This window comes from Seriola aureovittata, chromosome 2 (assembly GCF_021018895.1).
Source record: "Seriola aureovittata isolate HTS-2021-v1 ecotype China chromosome 2, ASM2101889v1, whole genome shotgun sequence".
Lineage (NCBI taxonomy): Eukaryota > Metazoa > Chordata > Actinopteri > Carangiformes > Carangidae > Seriola > Seriola aureovittata.
In genome coordinates this window covers 213,514-232,097 of record NC_079365.1, presented here as the reverse complement: position 1 = coordinate 232,097, position 18,584 = coordinate 213,514, and the positions used below count along the sequence as shown (strand labels likewise).

Below are 18,584 nucleotides of genomic sequence, written 5' to 3'. Positions count from 1 at the left end.
ATGGTATAAGTCAATGTAAAGAAAATGAAATTTGTTAAGTAGAATATTTTTGAAAAAATTACTTTTTATATTACTGCATTTTATGGAATCATCTTTGGACTGTTTCTATAAATGTGTTGCTTTATGAATGCATGCATGCATTCACACACAAACACACACACACACACACACACACACATATTGACAGACAAATGCCAACCCGATGTCCATCATGTGGATTCACCTTCAAAATAAGAGTTTCAAGCAGGTAAGAAGGGCTTATTAGAGGCTCTTATTTTCAAAACCTGAAACAGGTAAGAGGAGCTTACTGTAGGCTCTGTGTTAGAATGTTTAAGTAGTTCCTACTGACACAGACAAGCAAATACAGTAGTATCATCAGCAATGCTTCACATACTTTGTACTAGATGATGCCACCATCACATCCAGTTTCTATAATATACACAGTATATAAATTTTTCCAGGAATTTTCTAGTTTAAAACTGTTATACTCAATGTGGCTGACTAAGCTTTAAAGCGGCTGTAGGTAAAAATCTTGAAAAAAAGCTGCGAGCCCTTCATTTCAGTTAGCAGATGGCTAAACTGTTAGCATCATTCAACACAGCCAATCATCACCTACTTTTATGCAAATCTACCTACACAACCAACAACCTACCACATGCACATATTACAGGTACATGAAAGTAGCAACCTGTCCAGGTGAAGAGCAGCAGGTTCTCTCCATCTCTGAAACAATTCACTGATACTGACACATGTACATCTTAAGAGACGTGCACACATATCTGCCATGGACTAGATTCTCTACATTCTGAAACCAGATCCAGGAAGAGGAGCAGATGTCCAGTTTTCTCTCAGATCAGTTTAATTATAATAAGGTGATTAATGGCACTGTGAAATTCCCATTGTCTTTTGACATAAGACTTAAGCTGCTGAGCAGCCTAGGGTCTCTGATGTTGTATGTTGTGCTTCATTATAAGCCACACATTCTCAGTGGAAGATGGGCCTGGACCAAAGGCAGACTAGTTTAGAACCCACACTCTTTTACTATGAAGCTATGTGCAGACTGTGGAACAGGGATGTCCCTGAAGAAGACTTGTCAGGATAGTACCACATGTTGCTCCAGAACGTCACTGGTGACCTGTCAGAGGTTCTGGATGTTGTTGTACTAAGTGGACACTTAATGGAGCAGGAACAGTTTAGACCTAACCTGAACCATGATTCCTTCAGTCAGTCTGTATTCATAATTAATTTACATTATCCTGAAGCTAAACTCTGATCTCTGTAGTACTTATTAAAATGTTAATTCAACCACCTCCAGGTAAATTGGAGATTCATACCGGCTGCTCTCCGTGTTTCTACTGTAACTAACTCTTTTAATACAGTTAATTCAAATACAATGAATATCACCACAGAATTACTATTTCATAAAAACCACATCCACCAAAGGCAGTGAAATTAAAGTAGAGGCCAATAATTCAAACTGAAACCAGACAGAGTTCATTTAAACACTCAAACATACTGCAGATCAAACCTGACCCGGTCTGACCCTCCTCTTAGTGTTTAGAACTGGTCTGATCCTCCTCTCAGCATTTAGACCTGGTCTGACCCTCCTCTCAGCATTTAGACTGCTCCAACAGACCAAAGCTTTGACGTGATGTTTATGAACAATGATACAGCCATGAGCCTATTGATCTCACAGCTCCGCTCTGTGGGTCAGACACTGCTGACCACAACAACCAGCCAGCTGCTGACAGTCTAAAACACTGCACAGTGTGACCAGAACAAACACAGTGGTGAACCCAGCAGGACTAACAGGAGCCCCCACATGAGACCTTTGATTTGAATGTAGATTTTTCAGGGTCAGAGGTCAAACTGATAAATGATAACAAACTCTGCCAGGACACAAAAAAGATTATTTTATAATATTTACCAAGTGTTTAGAGTGTAGAGTTACAAGCCAACAACAAAAAGCAAGCACTAAGCAGCAGCTCTGTCTTGATGAGAGAGGTCAGAGGTCAGAGGAGTAAGGACAGACTGGTTGGGGCTGACAGAAAGGCTACAGTCACTCAGACAACCACTCTTTACAACTGTGCTGAGCAGAAAAGCTTCTGACTGAACAACACATCCAACCTACAAAAGCAGAAGACCATGTTAGATTCCACTTCCTGTAACCAAGAACAGAAAGCTCCAGTGGATACATACTCAGGTGATTGAAAGGTGACTGGATTTAATTTGGCACAGAATGTGCAATTAAAATAACTTATATACAGTATATATTTTATAATGATTTTAATCTTCAGTAAAAATAATTTTATATTCAACCAATTTGTTAAAGAGAAATATTAAATATCATCGGTTGTATAAAACAATTAATGTTACTGTTATTAGACATTGTTCTTTTGTTTTTATCAGTATGTTAATTGACATTATTAGCATTTTAATATGTATAATGTTATATCATCAGTTCCTTATGCAAGACATGTATCAGCTGGGACAGTCTGACTCAGGAGCTATGTGCCATTTATCTGAAACTGAACTCCGGATTGAGGGACTCCAATGCTTCATTAGCTGGTATGCAGTAAGCACTGATAACATGCAGGACACTGAACTGTGTCTAACAAACAACTGAGACTGAGTTTATATGAAGAGGCTTATGATCCATCACAGACCTTCTCTATCAGTGTTAAATATTCCTGATGAGCATTATCAGAGACTTCTTCAACAACATTCATTCATTAACGTTTATCTGCACAGTCATAAAATGTTTAGACTGAATGTCTCTGCAACATGTTTACTGCCTTCAGTCATTTTCTTCCAGCATCATTAACATCCTGTTCAACAAGATGTGGGAAATGTCCTGGTTAGAGATAAATATTTAAAGAGTTGGCTTGAAATAGACAAAAATCTTCATTAACCCTCTTTCCTGAACCTTGACCTCAGTGCTTGGAGCCTGAACATGACCACAGTATGTTTGAGATGTTTGAAGGTGTTTTCTGGAGGACTGGGGAGAGAGAGACTCTGATGATCAGTGGGTTTGTAGAATAAAGACTGGCATCTGCTCTTCTGCCATGACAGCTTCACCACAGACACAGCTGCAGTACAGTTAACATCAGACCAGAGTCATACAGAGGCACCAGCCTCCACACTAACAACAGGCTGCAGGTCAGGTGGTTTTTGATGCTGTTCTCCAGCTACAACAGATTCTGCTCAAGAATCACCTGCTGGCCTGGTTTCATCACTTCACAGCAGGTCTGCTCCAAACATAGGCAGCAGATGTCTGCCCCAGTTGGCAACAGCAACCCTTACAGATTTCACAAGTTGACAGAACCTGGGCCATGCTGCCCCCTGGTGGACAGAGCAGGATGACACGCAAGCGTGCACACACACACACACACACACACACACACACACACACACACACACACACACACACACACACACACACAAACCCAGCAGTGATAACTCCATCCCTTCCAGGGTTTCCTCTGTAAATGATATCAAATCAAACTTAACCTAAAAATTTAACACTTGTTAGCTGCTGTTAACTGACAAACACACATCTCATGAACATGATGAAAAACTTTGACTCTTTCACCTTCCATAAGGTTCATGTCAGTTTGTCTGAAGCTGACACGGTCTAACAGTCCGAGGTCGACGATTCTTCTCTACACTACTATTCAGAGCAAAGGTGTGTTTGCAGGTATATGAGCAGAGAGCTGACTGGATGTGCAGAGGAACAGTGAGACCAGTAGGAGACAGCAGCCTGTGGCTGGACAGCTGTAGTACAGGATTCTAATTAAGAAACCTGGTCTGGCTCTAAAATGTTCCACCTGCTTTCACTGCACTGTGAATTATTTGTTGTTTGTTCTGCTTAATTTCCTCTGCTGCTTTAAAATTTGAGTAAAACGGAACTCAGGTTAATGTTAAGATTTTCAGTAAACCTGAAATATGAAGTTGAACTGACAGTTTAGGCAGTTGATAGAGTTCCTCAGTTTAAAGAGGCAGTTGTTCATTGTCATGAAGATGTTACAGCTACAGCTGTTTCAGCCTCTTTAAACCAGAGTCAGTCACAAACACATGTGAGATTGAGCCCAGTGACTTTAGTGCTCAGTGTCAGATCTGACTTCAGTACTGGCCTTCATGGTTGGAGAAAACAACCAAGGATTTATTTATGCCCATGTTTATAAGTTATAAAGTCTGGACATTTGAACTTAAACAGAATGGACATATTTATATTTAGTTGATGAGAATATATGATACCTTTAAATGCCTGTCTGATGTCTCATCAAACTACTAATACCCAGACGCAGTGATTATTGACAATTGGCTGCTGATTTTATTGGCACCCTGAAACAGTAGGGGCCCTTTAAAAAATCGCCATTCAGGACACGGTCTCCTTGGAAACAGCTCAAACATGTTTCAGGGACAATGCTATAGTCTATAGGCTTTATATTTACACTAATAAATTTACAGAGGGGGTCTCTCTGACTGTAAAATACTATGGATGTAGTAAGGATTTTCATAGTATATCTTAGTCATGTATACCAAATATGACTAACGAGGACAAATAAAATACTTTCTTAAGCTGTGTATGAACTGATATAGTTTATGTTGTGTTTTATACCCGTTTTACACCCGAATTATTAGGAACAAACAGGTTTTTTAAATGTGGATAAACCTGCTAACAAAGATGATTGACCTCTTCCACTGCCAGTCGACTTTGTCTTTCTGTTCGGACAGAAGATACCCACAACAACGAGTAGCAATGTCATCGCATGCAGTTAACAGAGTGCAGACACAGAGGCAGTCGAGAAACAGTAAGCTGTTCGCCGGCATGCAAACTGGTTGGTGCTCATGTAAAGTTATAATTGATTAATGTGTGTTGGTACTGTGGGAACAGTGGTTACACAACCTTAGAAATGAGCCACAGTTTAAAGATCCCCTCCAATGAAAATCAAGTTTTTAACCTTAATAATAATAACTAGACCTGTAAGCAGGTATGAACCCCCATGCCATTCGCCCCCGGTTGCCCATCAAGGTGGCGCAAGTCTGAGGAAAACTTTGGTCAAAAAGTTGTATTTTTGAAGTTGTAAAGGTTAAACAGAAGGAATTTAAGTTTTTCTGTGGTAGGCCATGGCCATTCTGATCAATCATTACCAAATTTTAACCATGGACTCAAGAATGTATTTTGAACAAGCACACCAAATTTCATACAAATCCACGTAGCTAATTTCACGATTTAAAGTTTTCAGGTTTGTGACGCCCCCTAGCGGCCAATTAGCACCAAATTTGATACAGACCCCCCCTCCCTCACATGAGAAACCAAAGTCTTAAGTTTTGTTTTAATACCAATATTTTCCCCAACACTTCCCATTTTGACCACAGGAAGTTCTTCCATTGTAACTTGCGCATCTTTTGAAGGAATACAAATCCTTTCATCAAGAGCATCAATAGATTCTCTCTGCCAAGTTTCATGTATATCGGACTTAATGCCAATGAGGACTTAAAAAGTAAGTTGCATTTTGCTGAAAATAATTATTGGGGGAAATGGGCGTGGCCTATATGATGAGATCCAGCTGATGGAGTGTTTCCACCTTGAACTGCAGTGAACAAATGTTAAAAACAATTTCAGACAGCCAGGGTTTCATAGGTCACAAACCTAAGAAACCAATACTGTCAACTTGTGGGGACGGGGGGCAGGGCTAAATAAACCTGAAACCTTGTCAGTACAGAGAGAGAGAGTTAGCGTTAGCACAACCACTAACACTGTGTCAGCCACTGCCAGTTACAAGCTAACCGCTTTACCGTTCTGATGTCTGCTAGTCTCTGATTCTGGTCACAGCAGACTCCTCATCTGCTTCTGACTGAGGCTCAAACATGTGTCTAAGTCTCTCTCCTCTAACCATCTACATACTCTCTGCTCTTTCACCTGTCAACCTTGAGCAAGCAGGTGGTGTGCAGGGCCTGATCCAGATTTCTCAATCAGGAAGTAAGAGTAGAAGCTTTAGACACAGTTTTTATGTGTGACAACCATGTAAAACAAAATATTATTCATAGTAGAGGGGTAACGTTCAGGTAAAAGTAGAGTCTACATGTGAACCTATGAGTCACTGTCAGATGCTTTAATACAAACACAGGTACAGGGTTTTGTACAACAGTCAGTACAGGACTGACAGAGGACCAGGTCCAACATATGGTTCAGGATCCACATCAGTCTCAGATTCTAACATCTCACACATGTGTACTCTACATGTTACATAACATCCAGTAGCTGAACTGATCACTGACACATGTACTCTGTTTAGACTGTGCATGTACGAGATTGTGTTCGTGTGTGTGTACAGACTGAGAAGACACAGCTTGACCACAGAAACAGGCAGTCACTGTCAGACCAGGTCACATAGAGACCAGGCTGTGTCACTCAGTCATAAAGGAAAAGATGAGACAGACTCTCACTCAGATGAAGACCAGGACCTGAGAGAGGTTCATACATGCAGAGTTCCTCCTCACAGACTGTCCTGTCCAAAGCTGTATTTATTGTTTCATTTAATATACTGTAGGTGTCTGATGTTTCGTTGTGAGTGAAAGAAAGAAAGAAAGAAAGAAAGAAAGGTCAGCCCTGCCTCAGAAGAGCAGGGGCTAACACACTGGACTGTTTCTACCTCTAGAGAGCAGGGGGAGGGTGACAGTTATCTGAAAGTGATGGAGGCCAGGGTGGGAAAGGGGGGTAGCAGGGAAAGAAGAAGTTGGAGGGAAAAGGAGAGAAGAGGGAGAACTTAAGTCTGCTTAAATACATCTATATATCTACTGAACAGGTACACACACACGCATACACTCCTTTCCAGGTGTGCAGCTGTGTGTGTGTGTGTGTGTGTGTGTGTATGTGTGTGTGTGTGTGTGTATGTGTGTGTGTGTGTTGTGTGTGTGTGTGTGTATGTGTGTGTGTGTGTGTGTGTGTGTGTGTGTGTGTATGTTAATGCAGGTGTGATTTCTCCTTAAACAAGACTACCATTAGTAAGTCCTCCAGACGTCTGTTCAGATCAGTAATTGATCTGATGTTCTCATCAGGGTCTCTCAAGACCATCACAACTTGTAAAGGACCTAACTTTATTTAAGAGTCTAATGTTAGGGGATGATCAATCATGGTTACGGGAAAATCATCCAAATGTACAGACAGGTACAAAGACTCTGTCAGCCCACATACGCACCTTCCTGAAGGTCCTGTGGCACCTTCACCTTCCTCTATCACTCCTGACAGACAACAGTAATTATTCACTCGACCACCAGAGGAACAGAACACAACATGTTTACACATTAGTTTCATCTGTTACTGAAAAGCTCAAATCCGACTTTACAGCTGATCTCAGAATAAACCACATGAAAATAGCTCAGCAGGATAACCCACCTCTCTAACAGTAACCTGTATGTTCATAATGTCACCACATCAAAGTTAATAAATACTCTGCTTCTGTGACGTGTTCATCTTGAGGTGAAAAGTCACAGTATAAAAACAGCTTTATTCTCAGTTCAGTGGTGAAGACCACGAGCTGAAAAATGTTGGGAACTGTACTTATTCTGCTCTTATCAACCACTCAAAGCCTCACAGCACTGGTCACAGTCATCCATTCACATTCACACAGTGATTTTCTACCACAGCTGCCCACTGATCTTACATTTAAGTCATGACCTTCTCAGTCTTTTACTTTTCTCCATCCACCATGGAAGTGAGAGAAGTCATCGCCTTCTCAGAGCTCAAAAGCTCTGCACAGAAGAGCAAGTGTAGAGTATTACTGGAAGAGCAGAGGACAGGGGACATGGATTATACTGCTGCTCTGAGAACTGTCTGAGACCAAGATGTGAGCTGACTCTAGCTGCCGTCATCCTCAGTGATCTGTAAACTCAGCAAAGCCAGGTCTCAGTCTCACAGAGGAGATTGAAAATAAAGATACTGTATTCCTCACTCACACACCAGGGCAACAATGAGAAAGAGACTTCAAACAATATATAAATGCTGTATCATGTATCTGTGAGGGACACAGTTACGTTTTCACAACAGAAACTGAACACAGAAGAAACTGGAGATCCCTTCCTTCTCTCCCTCCACCGTCTGAAATAAAGAACACATGCAGCAGCTCTTACCTTCCCTCACCATCCCCTCCTTCAATCTCTTCTCTTCTCCTCTTTGTTGCTCTCTCTCTCCGGTCTTCCTGTCGGTAGCAGATGCCTACAACATGCTGGGGCTTGGCTGGAATGAGCCAGTCTGCAGAAAGTCCCACTAGTCTAAGGAAAATAAGAGAGAGAGGAAAAGACAGGAAGAGTTTCAATCTGCATGTGAGCAGAGAATCGAAAGAAAAGAGAAATATGAAACCTCCAGAGCTCCAGAAACAATCAACCCCTCCCTCCCTCCTCCTCCGGCTGTCTCCCTCCATCTCCCTCTCTGCTTCCCTCCCTTTTCTCCTCTGCCTCATCTCCCACTTGCGTCAAAGCACTTAGCCCTTCATCCTGTCCATTTTTACTCTTCTTCCTCCCACTCCTTGCTTTCCCCTATTTCTTCCTCAGACCAGAGAAAGAGGATCAGTTCAGAGTTAGAGACTCACAGAGGGAACAGAAGAGCTGAACATCACAAACACCAAGGTTGAAACAAAGACAAAGAGGAAGTGGTCCATGTTCTTCATCATGATGTTTCAAAACTCACCCTCTGAGCAGAGTCTGTTTTAGAAAGAAAATTGGGCTGAAGTGAAAAACTGAACCTGGTTTAAAGGAATAGGCTGCTGTTACTCTAAAAAGTCCCAAACCAACAATGTGTTGGCCTCTCAATACTTCACAAAACAACACAGGATAGTGAAGATGTCAACACAAAGGCTCCACAGTGGGGATTTGAGCTCATTTTTAATGCTGAGGAAGAGTTTGGGAGTCACCACAGTCATTATGAAATGTGACTGTCTATAACAGTGGTTCTCAAAGAACCGTCAAGGAGTGGGGTCTAGGGACCCCCAGGGCTCCTGCAGCAAAAACAGGAATAATTTATTTTCACTATAAAGTCTGTAATAACACATCTGAAAGTAAAAATCTGATCAGGTGGGGTATGTGGTCTAATTTGTGTCTGTTTAGGGTCCTTGATATGAAAAAGTTTGGGAACAACTTGTCTAGAGTTTCATGGAAACCCATCAATAGCTGTCAATATTTCAGTCTGTAGCAACCAGCTGACCACCATCCACAGAGCTACTAACATCACTACAGATGGTTCATAGTTCAACAATTCCTTTTTTTTTAAAGGGCTTTAAAACAGATGGATGTTGTAGTTCTTATCTAACTTTACTCACAAAAGAACAAACACTGCATTTCTTTTTAATTAAGTGAGAATTTATGTGTGTAGGATGGAGTCAACTACAATGGGTGTTCATGGTGATGAAACTAAATTGCAGCAGCAGATATGTCCTGTAGAAAATTAATCTGGATCATGTTCAGAGGTATCAGGGGTAACTTATTTTTCTGAATGAATGAAGCTACAGTCATTAATAACAGTCTTAATACTGTCTTACGTCTTAATAACAGAGTCTCTAGGAGGTGGTGTGGGTGGATGGACTGTGGCACCAGAGACTGAGTTCACATCCAGAGATCAGGCTTTCATCCAGAGACCACGTTCCCATCCAGAGTCCTGTCTGTGGTTTAGTCAGCAGCAGCTCTTAGGTTCAGGTTAGTAAAACAGGTTTAGATTAAATGTAAATAAGCATGTTGTAAAATTTTTGTGGATGAAACCATACCAGGATCTTTCTCTAACCTGAATCAGGTTCTGTCAGAGACTGAACAGAACCATAAACCAGTTTAATAATCTCGAGTCACAACAAAAACCTTGTTTTTTACTGATGCGTAACAAATGTAAAATAATTAACTCAAAGTAAGTTGCAGACTAACTCAGAGTTTGTCTGAGGCCCCCAGGTGGCTGAAGGGCCCGGAGCCACGTACACATCCACAGTCTCCTCTGTGTCTGAGTGAGTGTGCATGAGTCACTGTAATTATGGCTGTTATTGTTAGTCAGCATTAGTCACAGGGGCCTCTCAGGAAAACACAGGTGATTAGGGAGGGGCCCCTGGATGAAGGGACACAGGAGACAGAGGTAAAAGGAGGTTTAGAGGACTGGATGAGGCACATGACCGGAAAGCTGCAACTCATCCTCCACTTCCATCCTACCAATGCTGCCTCACAGGTCCAGACACGCCTCCCACGCCTCCCACACACACACACACACACACACACACACACACACACACACACACACACACACACACACACAATTCATGCATAATCACTTCTCTACTTCAAATCTACTTTCCGAGGCCTTAAAGCCTTAAATGATGACAACATGTCTGAACATGTCTGAAGCCCTTTACTGAAACAACCAGAGAACAGTCAGAGAGCAGACAGAGCAGTCAGAGAGCATACAGAAAGCAGTCAGAGAGCAGAGTGCAGTCAGAGTAGACACAGCAGTCAGAGAGCAGACAGAGAGCATACAGAAGGCAGTCAGAGAGCAGAAAGCAGACAGAAAGCAGTCAAAGTGCAGTCAAAGTAGACAGCAGTCAGAGAGCACACAGAGAGCATACAGAAAGCAGTCAGAGAGCAGTCAGAATGCAGTCAGAAAGCAGACAAAGCAGTCAGAGAGCATACAGAAAGCAGTCAGAGAGCAGTCAGAGAGCAGTAAGAGAGCAGTAAGAGAGCAGAGAGCAGTCAGAGCGCAGACAGAAAGCAGATAGAGAGCAGACAGAGAGCAGACAAAAAGCAGTCAGAGAGCAGTCAGAGACTAGTCAGATAAAGAGAGAGAGACAGAGATAGACAAAATGAGCTCCTGAAAGGTCCTCAACTTTTGGGTGAAAAAATGAAACAGAGGAAACCGAAAAACCAATGAAAAGCGATATAAAGGTACAAAGATGGAAAAAGCAAGAAACAAAGCAATGAAAGTATCTTTTATATTACCAACAAGAGAAGATATCAACCCATCTAAATCTAACAGACAGCAAAGAGCAAACCAACTACCCTGCTAGTCTGACACCAAACCTGGAGATGAGGTAAGAAAAGGGGCTGAAAATGAAGACATTTCATCTACAACACTGAAAGAAGTGAAACACATCTACTTTTAAAAGATACATTTACTTAAATATAAAAAATAGCTAGGAGGAGAGTGTGTTGCAATGGAGACAGAACCAAGCAACAACAGCAGCTACAGCAGAGAGGTAGAATACCCTGCTAATTGTAACAGTGCTAACGCCAAGAAAAAACACAAAGAGGCAACACTCTTAGCCAATGCAGAACAGCTGTTTGTTGACTACATCATATACCAAATACCAAACCTGAAACTAACAATCAATCAGTCTGGCCCTACTCCTCCAACACCGCCCAAAACTCCTCTCCAATAACTAAGAGAGAGCCCCTTCCTCCTGGAGCTGGACTTCACTGAGTTCAGAGAGGTCACTTTGGCCAAGTTGGCTGAGTCTGATACCAGACCTGACATGATACAAGACATGAGCTCCAACAGCTAAAGCAAGACAGCCAAGAGCCCATAGCAGAGCTGAGTAGAATCAACCAGGACACCACCACAGAGCTGACGGAGACCCAGAGGAGACTCAGACAGCTGACACAGGCTGTATGTGAGCTTGAGGAGGAGAACGTCAACCAACGAGCTCACACCCTGAAAATAAAGGAGGATGCAGTGAACCAAGACTTGATTTTCAGCAGGGAGGTGCAGGTGATGAGGGAGTACCTCCAAGAGAAGAGCTGTCATGTATCTTCACCCAGTGACACATATGCCACTATCCAAACACCTTCCCTCTCCCTTGCTGCCAAACCCCCAGCTCCCTCCAACACTGGCAACTCCCCCCTCCTACAGTCTTTACCCATCTCTCCAGCTCTGACACCCAGAATCTCCCCCACTGACACAGACTCCCTCCTTGCTACCCAACCCCAGCCAAGCCAGAAGCCCAGGTGGTCCTGCTCATGGAAATACTAACGCTGCTGGAAACAGGCCACGCCATGGAGCTGCTTCAAAAGGACACACTGGGGAGCCCGAAGTACATTATGGTGCATACAGGCACCAATGACCTCCACACACTTCATTGGGGCACTGTTGAGGCCATGACCAAGGTGGCTGAGAGGGCCTCCAGGGAGGGCAGCACTACAACTTCCCAAAGAACCCACACGTGTTGCTGAAAGAATTAATTTGCATCTGAGTGAACATAGTGACAATCATCACAACTTGATGGCAGCTATATTCACTCATCCACGGTGGCAGCAGGCAAGGCTAGGCATGATCCAGCTCCTGCTGGGGGAAGAGTTCCTCCCAGACCTGATAAATAACCCCTCCAGCATGTTCTGAGTCTGCCCCAGTTTTCTTCCCAGAAGAACTCCACAGAGTTCATCCTCTGGTCCAAACCACTTCACATGGACGCTGCTCTTAGGGTTTTTGATCATGAGAGAAGGTAATGATGGGATTGATGATTGCCTGTGTGGGAATATTTCTTCACTTGAGAGTAGCTGAAAAACCCTAACAGTTGCAATATAGATACAGAGGACGCGTGTTTGTGTCCACATGATGAAGGTCAGTCTCATACACCTGTCAGGTAGAGGACTGAGGTTAGTCACAGTGGTCAGACTGAACTAATCAGTAACTAACCAGTGGATTATAAAACCAGAAGAGACCTAAGGGGACGGTGGTGTTGGTTCATCATTTAACACTTGTCACTTGATCACTTGAACCAATGCAAATATAAGTTATTGATTTGTGCACCTCATACACACACACACACACACACACACACACACACACACACACACACACACACTCAGACAGATAATAATGAGTTTATGAGTTTATTTTGCAGGAGATTCTGTTACCAACCCAAAATAATCATAGTAATCATCTGTTTGTGTGTGTGTGCATGTGTGCAGTGCAGTCCCAGAATAGCTCCTGCATGTTCCTCCACTCTATAATCAATGTGTTCCATCATAATTTGCTGTGAGTGCTGTTCCCTGAGCTGGAGACTCCACCTCAGTCAGAACAGAAACGTCTCACACTGTGGGAACAGACAGGGCTACAACATTTCAGGGATCCTCAACTTGTTTTCAAACTGTGCATGGTTTTTTGTTCACCTCTCTTAGAGCCTGAAGGTGTTAATGTTTCTTTGGTCGACCATTTGCTCTGTTCTTTGGTCCACAGGAAAATAGCTTTACAACTACAGGCCAGATTAAATTTAATATGCATCTTTTGGGGGGGGGGCATTGAGTGGCGCAGTGGGTTGAGCAGGCACCCCATATGTATAGGCTGCAGTCCTCGCTGCAGTTGGCCCCGGTTCGACTCCCGCATCGGACGGCCCTTTACTGCATGTCATTCCCCCTCTCTCTGCCTCCCCATTTCCTTTCTCTCTCTACTATACTATCCATAAAGGCATAAAAAGCCCAAAAAAATATACTTTAAATTTAATATGCATCTTTTTAAAAAGACAATGAAAGTCAACATTTTCATTTGCATAAACACAGTTTCACGAATTTAACTACACTCCTCACTCCCCACAACACCTTTTACAAGAGTAGCCTTGTGTTTTTACACTGCAGTCCATTCAGCACAGTTGTACTGTTGCATGTCAAGAACGAGTGATGGAGTTTCCGACTTTTCCTCTTGCTCAGTTGAGTAAAAAACTCTGGTCCTACAGTTTGTTTCAGCAGCTGTTCAAACTGTGCAGATATCAGTTCTGTCCACACTGAGAGTTTCCAACTTTCCTCTTCTATCTTACAACATATATCACACATCAATACAATATCATAGACAGCTGTAACTTTACACGCCTGGTTCCATTAAAATGACGAGTGGAACATTAGAAGAGAGACCATGCATACACACACACATACACAAACACACACACGCACTGCTAAATGCCACCACAGCAGTCAGTTAAACTATGACGATGAAGGTCTCCTAACCTTTAGTTCCTAAACATTTAGTTTAGAAACAAAAACAACTTGGTTTAGGTTAAAGTGAGTACACTTTAACCTAAACCAAGTTGTTTTTGTTTCTAAACTAAATGAACCACAGTGTTGTCACATCATACAACAGATTTATTTCTGTGTATGTGTGATGGTTTATGGAGGCAGAGTCAAACAAAGTCATCACAGGTGCCAGAGGACAAACCAACAAAGTGTAAGTATGAAGTATAAAAGGAAAAATGTAAAAGAGCTGGTGCTGGTCAACTGAGCCACATAATGAACTGTGAAAACTTCCTTATTGTGAACTGATGGAGTGAGTGTTTGTCCTCAGACCTTTGTCAGCAGCTGAATGTTACTGTGTCTGCAAACTGCTGGTGTCAGTGCTGAACTCACATGTGACAGATAAACTGAGGAGGTTGATGATGTCAGAAGCTGGTGGAGGGACGACCCAAACAGTTCGTCACTTTTAAATAGCTCCCTTTTCAGTTCACTTCCCACTTTGCGGCCGTGGGTTCGAGTTTGACCTGCAGCCATTTGCTGCATGTCATCCTCTCTCTGTCTGCCTACTTTCCCGTCTCTCTCTCACTGTGCCATCCCAATAAAAGCAAAAAAATACCAAAAAATAACTTAAAAAAAGAAACACAACCTGAGACGCAACCAGCACCAACGCCACTGAGACATTCTGAGAGGGCGTTGCCCCCTCAGAATGTCTACCCCGCCCCCTCAGTAAAGATTAAGAGCTAATTTGGATCATATCATTTCATTTTAAAATATATATACATATTTTATCCCACTATAATTTGCTAACATCAAAATCACTTTATCGCCTTCATTTTCAAATCCATGCACATGGACTTGATAGGTTGTTTGAGTGAGTGACGTAAGCATGTTATGTTGCATTGTATGTGTGTGTTTCAAGCTTTTAGCAAAACAAAATGGACATCTAAAAATGGAATAAGTAAAAAAACACAATAGAGGACACGATAGACCAGCCCTGACCAGCTAGGCACTCAAGAAAACACAGGCAAGCCAGAAACAATGACGTTAGGAGATCAGTCACTCACTGACAGTCCTGCTAAGCCTACTACTGGTAACATGAACATTAACCCGGGGGACCTTGGCATATGAGTAACCAGCTAAGCCATTTCTTAAGCAATTCCCAAAAAAACAGCAGTACAAAAATGATTGCTAATATAATTTTTAGCCACTTGGTACAGAGGAAGAGACTGGCTCAAGTATTCTGTTCAAGCAGATGCTGCATTTTGCTTTCCCTGCCACGAATATTGAGGTGAGGAGGAGTGATTCTGGGTTTACAACTTCAGGCTGTAGACAAGGCAAAGGGGTTTAGCAGACATGCTCACAGTAAAGAGCATTAAACATGTGTGGCTTTTTGGAAAGAGAGAAGTTTGCATCTGCAGGCAACGAAATTTCAATGCTGGTTAATTCTGACCAGCTCTCTTGAAACTGCCTGTATGTCTCTGCAATTGTAAACGTAATTAAATTCCTTGTTTCACACGAATTGCCATTGAAGGGATCAATTGATGAAGTTGATAACCAAGATTAAGTGGGAGGTGGACTTTTTCTGTCCGTTTGATTACACCTTGAGACAGAACAAAGAGCTCCAGTGGGATTATAGTACTGTTCCAAAACATGCTACATACAGTTCACATGACATACAAAACAACATAATTGAACTGATGAGTATGATCATAACAGAGGAAATTGTAAAGGATGTCAAAGAGTCATGGTGTACAATTAAGATGGATGTAACAAGGTATCCCACTGGCCAGGGAATGTCTCTATTGTGATTTGTTGTGTGGACCAGAAATGCACGGTGAAGATTGACTGCTGTCAAGGTTGACCACGGAGAAGTGAGATGCCCTGTCACTCATTGATTTAGTGCTTTAAGAACTGTCAAATGTTGGTCTCGACACTCAAGCAAAATAATAAAGTCAGTGTTATGATCTATCCAGTGTGATGTCTGGGAAGGACGGACGTATACTAATGCTTCTTCATTGTTTGAATCATCAGTTCCACCCAGTGATTGTGTATGCTATTTCATCGGAGAGAGCAGTTGGAGACTTTTTTGACAGTTCTGCAGTTCTCTATATAAATTCCTGAGAGACCTTACTGTAGCTGTGCAGTACAAAGGAGAAAAGACTGCTGGAACAATGGTGGACTTGGACACAACACTTGTGGAGTTTATGCAGACATCGGAACCACAAGAACAAGTGCTGATGTGAAAATAGAGGCTGTTGGACTTCACAACGTCTTTCAAGTTCCATGCTTGTGTGATGCACAAAGTTTTGGGGCTGATGGACCCACCAAACAAGATGCTGCAAGCTGAACACACTGACCTTATCACTGCTTTTCAGCTCAGTACCTGTTTGCCTGGAAAATTTGAGATCTGACAAAGAATTTGTTCAAATTTTATCTCAGTCCTTGTTACTATTTCATACATAGTAAATAAACATAGAACTAAAACATGCCAATATTGGCTGAAAAGATGTAGGCTGAAGCTATAGCTTATTACAGCTACCCTCTCTACATAATGTTACATAGAACGGCAACCCCCTCACTACAGGCCTGTGAATAGTCAGTGAAAATAGGAGCGAAAACCGAACAAAACAAACGGAAACAGAAAGAAACTTTTTACCACTGAAATTAAACACCATACTATTTACAAACAAAAACTGAATAAGAAGCAAGACTAGGAGTTCCAGCAAGTCAAACATACTGAGACCAAAAGAAAAGAAAATAATAAAATGTAACTAAAATAAAAAAGACTTCCACTGCTAAATCTCCGTTTTATATTTATTTATCACCATATTTCAATTTTTTTTCACCATGTAAGGTACACGTTCTTCACTCATTATCACAACTCATCTACAGGTTTACCCCTTTGACAGGTATGTGTCATGGTTTGCTATGGCAGACACTTTTTGTTAGTTTTGTTTTGGAGTTTTTGTCACTTCCTGTTTTATTTTGTAATAATGTTTCCATGTGTGTCAGTGTGTTGCTTCCTGTCTTGGTCCTGTGTCTGTGGTGATTGTCTGCCCCGCCCTAATGTGTTTCACCTGTGTTCAATCACCCTTGCCTCCTTGTCTATATAGTCCTTGTGCTTCCCTTTGTCTGTGTCGGTTTGTCTGTTTAGTTCAGGGTTTGTTCAGGGTTTGTTCATGTCTGTTCATGTCACGTTCACGTTTTGATCATGTCTGTTCATGTCACGTTCACGTCTTGATTTTTGGTTAAATAAACCTGCCTGCACCATCTCCCAAGAGTTGACTGCATTTGGGTCCTACTTACCTCGCAAACCTGTGACAGTATGCATCTTCTTTTCATATTTCTCCTTACCCTTGTCTTTTTTTAATGTACTAATTCCCCTCAGGGCTCTCTCTGATTTTAAACAGCCTCTGAAAACAGTTTGGGAGACTGCTTTATGCTGTGATGGCCCCTGCTTGAGTCTAGTTGTTGTGGGCAGTTACTGGGCTGTTGTGTCTTTGAAGGTAAGTGGAAGGTGATCACTGCAGCCAGATTTGGTGAACCTGGGCTGCACGCTCCCAGGGCACATAGGCACGGGTTCACATCGCTCTTCCGCTGCGAGCGTTGACACGGTTTCTTTTGTTGGGCTTTTGTTTTGCTTTACATTATACAATTCACTACATTCACACTTGCAGATTCACATTACTGATATTACTGACTGTCACACTCTATATTTGTATTTGTCTCTTTAGTTTATTCATTTTTATAATACATATTATAATAACTGTCATGTCCATTCCCAAATTTGCCTGAATCCTTTGTTCCTTTTTTTTACCTGTGCGGGTAAACTTTTGGCTTGTCCTGCAAGCGAGCATTTGATCGGAGGGAATGACACACATTTGGAGTTGTGGGGTGAGTTGCATGACTATTTTTTGTTTGGGTGAAGAGATTTATGTTTTGGTAGCCAGTTGTTTTTGTGCTGGTATCAGATGGCTCAGATAACACTCGTGCGTTGTCCTGTGTGTAATTGGTATGAAGTGGTGCGGGGTTTTCCCTTGTATATTGTTGCAGCGTTCCCCTTTGGGTTTGTTGAGCTTATTTTGTAGTGTCGTGGCAAACATGGGTGAAGCTATAGGTGGGAGCTTAGTAAACTGGGTTGCATGTTAGATAGCAGAAAAACCTGAACCTCACCTGAATGGAGGGCTTGACCTCTCTGTGCGCATAGGTAAACCTCGTTGTGCTTGTGTGTAAATATTTGATTTTTGGTCTAACTATTTTTAATGTCTGAAATTGAGGCGTTCCTGGCTGCTCTGTCTCAGGAGGCCCTGGATTCTTGCTCCGGGGAGCAGTTGCTCGGAATTGCTGAGCATAATTCAGTAGAGGTTGAAGGAGACCGGCGTCTTATACAGAATATTAAAACATCAATAAAATCTAAGTTAATTGAGGTTGGATTAATGGCTAAAGTTAAAGGGGAGGATTCTCCGTTCCCCTACTGCTTTACCTTTTCGGGAGCAAGGGTTAACTTTTGAACAGCAAAAAGAGATTTTGATGTTGCAGATAGAACATGAAAGAATGAAACATCAATGGGAAGTTAATAAACAACTTGAGGTGGAGAGAATCTGCCAGCAGTCTGG

At 42.1% G+C, this 18,584-nt stretch overlaps 1 protein-coding gene across 1 annotated transcript in view; it reads right to left on the bottom strand.

Moving 5' to 3' along the window:
* plekha6 (pleckstrin homology domain containing, family A member 6) overlaps positions 1–18,584 on the bottom strand; it is a 114,655-nt gene that overhangs the window by 82,488 nt on the left and 13,583 nt on the right. Inside the window, exon 2 of the mRNA XM_056363282.1 lies at positions 8,137–8,277. The gene's annotated coding sequence lies outside the window, so the exon portion shown is untranslated. The remainder of the gene's footprint in view (positions 1–8,136; positions 8,278–18,584) is intronic.